Source organism: Asparagus officinalis, chromosome 1 (assembly GCF_001876935.1).
Source record: "Asparagus officinalis chromosome 1, Aspof.V1, whole genome shotgun sequence".
NCBI classification, from domain to species: Eukaryota; Viridiplantae; Streptophyta; class Magnoliopsida; order Asparagales; family Asparagaceae; genus Asparagus; species Asparagus officinalis.
In genome coordinates, this window is record NC_033794.1 from 106,611,918 (window position 1) to 106,621,942 (window position 10,025).

The following is a 10,025-nucleotide window of genomic DNA, read 5'->3' on the forward strand; positions in this document are numbered from 1 at the left end:
GCATGGATTTAGTTTTTATGTTTATAAATATGAAATCACATATTTCATATTTATTATTGTGATTTGGTTTAACTACTTAGATATGAAACATATGAGTATGTGTGAAAGCAAAGTGGTTTCATTTTCTATTGTATTTGTAAAAATATTATATTCTTAGTTTTTGGACTTAACAATAATCATATATATATTTTATTAAATCTACATAATCATTGTGCAAAGTTTTAAAACATGGTTTAGCCAAAATGTCAAAATTCACATGTTTACACTTTTATGTTTTGGCCTATTTTGTAAAATAATGATATTTTTTATTCGGGAAGTCCTTTTTGGAAACCAATTATTATAACATGTTTATTATCATGTCTATAATCATTCCCCAAAGTTTTATATTTTTTGGAATTTATTTGATATTTTTAAATAGTGTTTTAGATTCAGAAAAACAGTTTTCAGAACTTTATTTTCATGTATCAGTCCACGGTCGACCGCGCCTGAGTTCTTTGCATAGTGGGCAGCAGAAACTTTCGCGGTCGATCGCCATGGTCGGGAGATCATCTATTGGTGTTTGAGCATCCAACTCTTCTCCTTCCACTCTTGATCTATTGAGAAGTTTTCTAAACTCAATCTAGCTTTATATTTTATATTGTTTGATTGTCATTTTATTAAGCTAGTGTTCATATTGAGTTTAGTTGATTTTATTATCTCTTTGTTCACACACAACCTATTGAGCTTATTGTATTTACATTCATAGTATAATTGGGTTGTGGGATTGTGTAACTTAGAGAGTGAGCTTATAATTCGTTCTCATTCATTGTAGAGAAAAAACACTTTGTATTGAGCCTACTTGTGAGGATTCACTTGTAATACACTTGTACACCGAGAGAAGTGTGTGGTCAGAGACGGGGTCGAATCCAAGAGGAGTGGCGTCGGTTGACGTGCCTAGGGAGAGGTTGTAACCGAGCACTTGAGGATTACACGGCTAGGTCCAACACTTGTGAGGGTGTAGAGTGTGATTGCAAGAGTGTCGATTGTAAAGTTTTCGGTTAGCTAGAAAACCGAGTGTGAGGTGTAAACGTTATTCGGGTGAGTGTAAAAAACCCGGTTGTGATAGTGGATTTCTCCCCGGGAGTGAGGAGCGGAGACGTAGGACGGAAGGTCCGAACTCCGTGATCATATCGTGTGTTTGAGTTTGCTTTGGCGCACTTAATCTTATGTTCATATTTCTTGTCACCATTGTCCATAGCTCATTATTTATATCATCCACTATCTAGTTCATATTATTTACCCTTGTGTTAGTTTATAGATCCATGCACATACATTGCCTATATCTCTTTGTTAGGATATATCTTGTTGTTCATATTGCTTATCCTAGCTCATCTATATTGTTGTATTTCATACTTGCTAGGATAACTTGTTAATTAGTTTTAATTGGCATATAATCGGATTAGATTAGCATAAGACCCTAATCACTCCCCCTCTAGGGTCTAACAAAACGCCCACATGTCATGCATGCCCGGTTTGCTTCAGTTACTTCCTATTTACCTATATTTCATAACTTTCTTGCTGTCATTCATACTATCGTTGAGCCAAAGTCTTTTCAAGAGGCAGTTCAAATTCCAGAGTGGTGGCAGGCTATGTCTGAGGAATTTCAAGCCTTTTAGCAAACTCATATCTGGGATGTTGTTCCCTGTCCTCCTGGGATCTCTCTTGTTGGCAGTAAATAGGTTTATAAGGTCAAGTTTCATCCTGATAGCACCATTAAATGTCAAAAAGCTCGTTTAGTAGCTCGAGGTTTTACTTAGCAATAAGGTATTAATTATTAGGAGACCTTTGCTCCTGTTGCTCAGATGCCCACTATTCGTACTCTCCTTACAGTCGCTGCTGCTCATCGTTAGCCCTTATACCAAATGGAAGTCAAAAATACTTTTCTTCATGGCTTTTTATCTGAGACAGTATATACGCAACCGTCTCCAGGGTCCAATATTCCTTCAGAAAATGTATGTTTCCTTCGCCATGCTGTTTATGGTCTCAAGCAGGCACCCCACGCTTGGTTTGAGTATTTTCGCAATGTCGTGCTCAAGGCGGGCTTTATGGAAAGTCATCAAGATGCTTCTCTGTTTGTTCGTACTACATCACGTGGCAGAGTTTTATTACTCATCTATGTAGATGATATGATCATTACAGGTGATGATATGGCTGATATACAATACACAAAATCTCAGTTGTAACAACAGTTTCACATGAAGGATCTTGAATCTCTTCGGTATTTTCTTGATCTAGAAATTTCTCAAGACCCACGGAGTGTACTACTGTCTCAACAGAAGTATCTTTCGGATATTCTAGATCGAGCTAAGCTAACTGATGATGTAACTGTCGATATTCCACTCCAACAGAATATCAAACTTCGCTCTACTGATGGTGAGCCTCTATCTGATCCTACCCGATATCGATATCTTGTTAGCCAGTTGGTCTATCTGTGCATCTCTCGACCAGATTTCTCTCATGATGTTGGCATTGTTAGTCAATTTGTTAGTACCCCGTGTTCTGTACATTATACTACCTTATTACAGATTATTTGGTATCTCCGGGGTACTAGCACTCACTCTCTTTTATTTCTTGCTACATCTAAGTTAGAGCTTTGTGCATATTCTGATGCTGATTGGACTGGTAATTTCACTACCAAAAAGTCTACCACAAGTTATTATATATTTCTTGGTGATTCTCTTATTTCCTGGCGGAGTAAGAAATAAGATGTTATTGCTCTTTTTAGTACCGAGGCAAAGTATCGTGCAATATCCACAACAGCTAAAGAGATTATTCATCTTTGTTGCCTTCTCAGTGATTTCGGTTTTTTTGTTACGACTCATACTCCTCTCTACTGTGATAATAAGAGTGTCATCTATATTGCTAATAATCCAGTATTTCATGAGAGGACCAAACATATTGAGATTGATGCTCATTTTGTCCGTCAACAAGTTATCAAGGACAAAATATTCTACTTCCTCATGTTTCATCCGCTGACGAGCTTGCAGATTTCTTCACAAAGGCCTTACCTGTTCATCGGTTCTAGTTTCTTATACGCAAACTCACTTTGTTTGATCCAACATGAGTTTGAGGGGGGTTGTTGATAATAGTATATTGTAGTGGGTTTTAGTCCCACATTGGTTGTGAGAACACACCTCGCCCTCCTCTACTTATATAAATATATGTGTACACTTAATATTCAACTTAAGGAAAATTTATCCAAGATTCTCACTCTCTTACTTTAACATGACATGTTGTGATTCTCTTACATGTAGAATTGTAGTTACATTTTCATTACTTTTTCATGTATTATTCATGGGCAATATTTTTAGAGTATTTTTATATTTTACCTTCTTTTATTATTGTCGTGGCTTTGGGATAACAATGGAGTCACACTAATGAAGATACATTATTCTAACAAATTTTGTCTATTGGATAGTCAATGCGTAAAAAGATTCTCTATTCCATACAGAACATTGTTTGCGTCAGAAATTGATTTCATTAGGGAACTCATTACAATCGTTTATCGACTTACAACAAGTTCAAAAGAGTGAACATTTTTATAAGACTTCTCTTACACAAATAATACGAAGAAAATTACAACTTCTTAGAAACACATGCAGATGATATTTATCACCCGCTGCTTGCGTATGATATTTTCCTATGCCGGGGACGTGTTAGTTTGTGGACCACCGCGGATTAGATCCGGTTGATCAGAATAAAAGATCAATACTCTTGCTTCATAAAAAAAAACCGCAGAAGTAAATAATCTCAACAAAGTGAGATTACTACTCTTCTCGAGATTAAAACAAAGTCTGATATCAAGGAATGATGAAACGGGCCTCAGATCCTTCGAATAGCTCACTCTTTATGTTGGAGTTCGCCAAGATCTCGCTAGCCTCTATGAAATTCGTGGATCACTCTTCATAGGGGTAGCACCTCGCCTTCTTGCTCAGAATTTCAGATCATCCATGTATAGGGGTCCTAGGTGTGTATTTATAGGTTTCAGAAGCTGTGTTTTCATATAAGATATCGTGATCTGGTCATCTCTTCAGTTAATAACGGCTTAACCACGTTTAGGGATGATTCTAAAACAGTTAGGGAGGTACTAAACAGCAAGAATCCCGAGAAATCATAAAAAATGCATTTTGGAACTGTCTACCTATGCGAGATAGGTTTTTGTGTCTTGGAATTTTCGAGACACATTTTGGTGTCTCAGAATTTCCGAGACACTATTTTGTGTCTCGGAATTTTCGAGACAGCTTGTACTGTCTTTGATATTTTGACTTTAATTCCTTCGTATGATTTCAGAATGAGGTGATTCAAGATGCATTGGAAAGCCGACGAAGAGACATATAACCTTTATATTTTAAGCTTTTTCAGAATCGAATTGTTCGCGGGAAAAATCGTGTCTTTCTTCATTATTGATTCCATTGCCATCTTAAATAACAGCTTTTTGAGTTACAAAGATCCGGTCTTTTTATAAGATCCGGTTACAATGAAAATCAAAGAAAATAAAAGAAAGATTACAACTTTTTATCCTTGTTTGTCGAACAAATCGCGAGCTCCTGTTTTGCGGTCACTCGCTTTTGTGGGTTCTTTGCCTGCGCCGGGGTTTATCCATGGACCACCGCGAGATCTAGATCCGGTCGGATCTACGCAGTACAACGGGTATTATTTCACCAAGGAAATAATAGCCGGGGGGGATTGGTTCACCAAGGAAACAATCGCCCAAATCTTGGGATCAAAGACCAAGCTTTGATCCGGAGTGTGCCTATGTAGATCTGAGATCCGGTCCTCTCGAACTCTTGCCTTATTTGGCGTTGACGATCGCCGAGCACCAGATCTGGATGAGCAAGTCCTCGAATTCCTAAAGTTTGAATTTTTTTTAGATCTGAGTCTTCAATCCAGTAGGGCTTCGCCTCCAAAAAATGCAACCTTTTCAAATGAACAAAGGGGGGCCTATTTATAGGCTCTCTGAACTGTGCCCGCGCACAGATCTGGCCGGCCACCTCAGGGTGGCTCGGCTTTGGCCGAGCCACCTATGGGTGGCTCGGCTTTGGCTGAGCCCCACCTTAGGCGTTGGGTTTTGTCGTTTTGTCCGGTCCCGTGGTTGATTCGGACTCTGATTCGTTGATCTGATTTGGCAATAGATCTGATTCCTGATTTGGCAGTAGATCCACTTCTGAGTTCGAGTCCGAAACTGATCTTGATTCGATCGTGATTCGTCCGAGTCTGCCCTTGGTTGGATGACTCGTTGACTCTTCGAACACTTGGCTTGATTCCACGCTCGAATGGATGTATTCCGTTGCTTGCGTGCGATTCGTCAACCTCGTCGCCTCGTTGGTTCGTCGGTTTGTGCCGAGCTATGCTAAGGGACCCATAAGCAATTTTATATGCCTACAGATACCCCCTCCAAAGTATTTCAGCCTCGTTCTTTTATAGAAGAGTCTAAAATACTTTGGATATGATTGTCCCAACCTTCAGTCGGTGTAACGGGACCTTGGAATGGCTTCTGTTCTTGATTCCTTCAATCCTCCATGCTATTCGGTGCTTTGTCGAATGTCTGTAAGAGTTCCGGTGCTGCATTTATTGTCTGACCGTTGTCGGAATTTTAAACTTGAAGTCGACTCCTGATTTTCTAATCTTTAGTTGACCATCAATTGTTGGCGTTGAGTTTTTATTTGCGACGCGTTGTCCGGCGTAGTGTTGTTGAGTTATCCTTAAGAATATTTATAAAAAAAATATTCTCCAGGAACTTCCCAACCAAAAATAAGGAATAGTTTATACTCATATACCTTATTGGAGTATTTTCTTTCATTGCAACGCATTGATCGGCGTTGACCTAGGGTTACGCGTTGACCGGCGTTGACCTAGGGTTTCGAACGTCGTACGTTTTAAGTTTGGTCGCAACGCATTGATTGGCGTTGACCTAGGATTACGCGTTGACTGGCGTCGACCCTAGGGTTTCGAACGTCGTAGGATGCTCAAGTCACGAGACCAACTAATGAAGCTGATGCGTCAGTGACCCTCGCATTTATAGGATTTTTGGCAAACCCTCAACCATCAACGGGTTTGATACGCTTTTACCGACTACCGTTTGAGTCGGGCTAGCATGCGGATTGTTCAAGTCCGTTCCGCATGTGACGTTAAGCTAAAAGAGTTAACCCTTTTAGTGCTACAATCTTGAATACGTAGACTTCGTCTTTCTCCTGTGAAAAGACTAAACAGCAACGTGTATGAGACGTTGACTTAGGATTTTTGGCAAATCCTCAGCCTTCAACGGATTTGACGTGCTCTTACCGACTACCGTTTGAATCGGGCTTACATGCGGATTGTCTAAATCCGTTCCGCATGTGACGTTGTGCTAAGAGAGTTAACGCTCTTAGTGCTACGATATTGAATACGTAGACTTCGTCTTTCTCCTGTGAAAAGACTAAACAGCAACGTGTATGAGACGTTGACTTAGGATTTTACAACTTTGAATATGTAGACTTTGCCATTGTTATGGGAATAGGCTACCCAGCAACGTGTTTTAGACGCTGACTTATCCCTACTTAGGCTTCGGGATAAAATTCCCCAGAATCGAACTCTGGTGTCTTTTTCTTCGGAGAACGACTAAACCGACGACGCGTGTTAGGCGTCGGCATATCCTTTCTTAGGATTCGGGATGAGATTCCCCACGTGTGTAAGGCATGGATTTTGGTGTTATTAATAACAACCTGTCACAATGTTAAATATGTGAACGAGTGTTCTTTTTAACGGTTAAGAACTAACCGGCGGCGTGGGTTAAGCGCAGACTTATCCTTGCTTAGGTTTCAGGATAGAATACCCTAGAATCGAACTCTGGTGTCTTTTTCTACGGAAAAAGACTAAACCGGCAGCGCGTGTTAGGCGCAGACTTATCCCTGCTTAGGATTCGGGATAAACTTCCTAGGATGAAATTCTAGTGTATTCTTCAATCGGTGAAAGACTAAACCGGCAACGCGTGTTAGGCGCAGACTTATCCTTGCTTAGGTTTCAGGATAGAATACCCCAGAATCGAACTCTGGTGTCTTTTCCTACGGAAAAAGACTAAACCGGCAGCGCGTGTTAGGCGCAGACTTATCCTTGCTTAGGTTTCAGGATAGAATACCCCAGAATCGAATTCTGGTGTCTTTTTCTACGGAAAGAGACTAAACCGGCAGTGCGTGTTAGGTGCTCATGGAAAGAATCAAGAGGGCCAGAAAAACATTTTTGGTGGACTCACTGTCAATTGAAATTGATCAGTGAGGGATTTTGGTGGTGAAAATGATTTTGGGTTATCCTCTAGAATATTAAGTGTAATATTCTTCAAGGAACTTCCCGGTAAATGGGTTATCCTGAATGTACTAGGGATAGTACTTTTTCAGGAACTTCCCATTTATTGGCATTAATTGCCTGGCGCCCTCTGGAGTAATTAGGCGATATGCGCCGTTTGAGTAGACTATGTCTATCATAAATGGGCCTTCCCATTTGGGTTTGAATTTACCTTTCTTCTTGGAGTTGAGGATTATCGGTCGGCGAGCAGCGAGGACCAGATCTCCTTCCTTGAAGCTTCTCTGTCGGACTCTTTTGTTAAAAGCCCTGGATATTCGGGCTTGATAAAACTCAATTTGTCGTTGAGCTCCCAAGCGCTTTTCATCCAACCTCTCGAGTTCTTCGAGACGTTTTTGATGCTGTTCTTCTGTCGTCATCTCAGTTGCGAGAGCGATCCGAAGTGACGGGATTTGAATCTCGTCTCAAAAATAACTCATAAGAGTTAGAGAATTTGACAATAATAAGAGGAAACATTCCGACATTCAGAGTTTGAACGTGAATTTCTTATTCATCACTTCTACAGTGACTGGGTTATCCCTAAGAATACTACACGTAATATCCTTCCGGGAACTTCCCATTATCCACCCCCAGCTTTCCTTGCAAAACTGGGTTCGATATTATAATCAGTTACATGACCAGGTTATCCTTAAGAATATAAAAAAAAACTCTCCAGGAACTTCCCGTCAATGGTAGGAAATAGTTTAGACTCATATACCTATTGGAGTATCAGGGAGCAGTTTAACCTCTTATACCGGTCGGAGGATTGAGAAGCAGTTTATACTCATATACTCTTCGGAGTGTTGCCGTTCTCAATTGGCTTACATTAACGTTATAACGTCGGCTTCAACCAAGGTCTGAATGCTATTCTTGAGAGTAAAGCAATCTTTGGTGGGATGAAGGACCCTCATGTGGTATGCACAGTACTTTGGATCCATCGTGTTGTCAGCTTCCTCCTGATTTGTGATAGGTGGTAGCTTGATCTTGTTACTTTCAAGGAGGGATTCGAAGATGGCTGGAACGTCTTCGTCCTTAAAAGAGTACTCTTTTTGGAGTCTTGGACCCGAAGTCTTTTGCTGCCTTCGGGATTGCTGTTGTGACGTTTGATTAGCACCATCAACAGCTGCAGGTGCCTTGACCTTACCACGAGAGGCGAAGTTTGAGTTCAGCGGATTAACCGTCGGTCGGTTCCTCTCGGCCTTCTTCCTTCGGAGGAAGCGTTCGGCTTGTTCACCGCGCATCTTCAAGTCTTTCCAAGTGTCAGACGGTGCTGTTCCCATTACTTCCAACACGTCCAGTACGAGGTTGTTGTGGCAAGTCTGGAGAATGAACTCCTTAGTGATTGGGTCCCGACAATTCATCGCCTTGTTCCGGAACCTTTTGACGAAGGTGTCGACCAACTCCCCGTCTTTTTGTTTTTTCATCAAGCAACGTTCCGATGGATATTTCGGTGTCGTCGTCGAAGAAATTGGCGAGGAACTTAGTTTCCATGTCGTCCCAGCTGCTCACGCTTCCTGGCTTGAGGCGACGATACCAATCGAAGGCGGCTCCACGAAGAGTGCCAACGAAGGACCGTACCATCAGAGGTTCATTACCAGAGATGACACCCAGGTGCGATTTGAAGTAAATCAAATGCTGAGTGGGTGAACCCTTCCCATCAAACGGCGTGAAGTTAATTAGACTGAACTTCGCCGGATAGGGGATTGATTCCCATTCTCGTGGGTATGGACAAGGAATGCCCGTCTTATTTATCTCTTGAGCAGAAATCAACGTATTGATTTTGCTCTCGAGGTTTTTAATCTTCAAGCTTTCACCTGAGTCTTCATTGGCATTCTCATTACCACCCCCTGCGTTATTGGCGTTATGAGTTTCATTTACACCTGTGTCCTCATCCTCCAGATTGTTCTGGTTACGACGACTTGGTTCACCTTGTTGGTTCCTCAATGCCTGGATTTGTTGGTCATGTATCTCTCTCATAGTCTGTATGGTCATCTGCATTTCGAATTTGAAGCTCTCTTGCTGTTTAGCCATGGCTTCTTCGAGCATCTTGTCCACTTGTTCCACGCTTATCATCAGCGACTCGCGGGGTTCCCCCTCACTGGATACTGTATTATCTGATGCGACCGCAGAGCAGGCATCCGACTCTTCACCTTCTGAAGGTAATCTTGTCCGAACCCTACCATAAGTTCCTCGCGCGATGGCTTCAGATTGCAGACGGGTTAGACGCCGGGATGCTTTCAGAATCGACTCAAGATTATCCCGTGTCGATGTCCCTTTGCTAGTCATATTAGTGGTGACCCTCAGAAATTCTCCATCCTCGACTACCCTTCTTCTTTGTCGGAAACGCCTAGGCCTTGGTTTTGGCGTTTCGGTATTAAGTCTTTCGAACACTGAAATTCTTTCGGGGACTGCCTTGATGTAGTTGCACTTAGACAGCACCGCCCGAATGAGCTTTGAACAAGGGCACTGAGTTTCTAACCTTCGAGGGCTTCTCTTTCTGACTTTGCTCGTACCCCCAGCACGATAGTACAGCTCTTCCGTTTGAAAGTCGGAGCAACTTATCGTGTGTTGGCACAATTTCTCAGGTATAACGTAATCATCATCAGACGATAACGTTTCCTTCTGAGAGCGAATTACCTTCTTCGGACTTTCGAGAGTCACGCGCCTCGAAA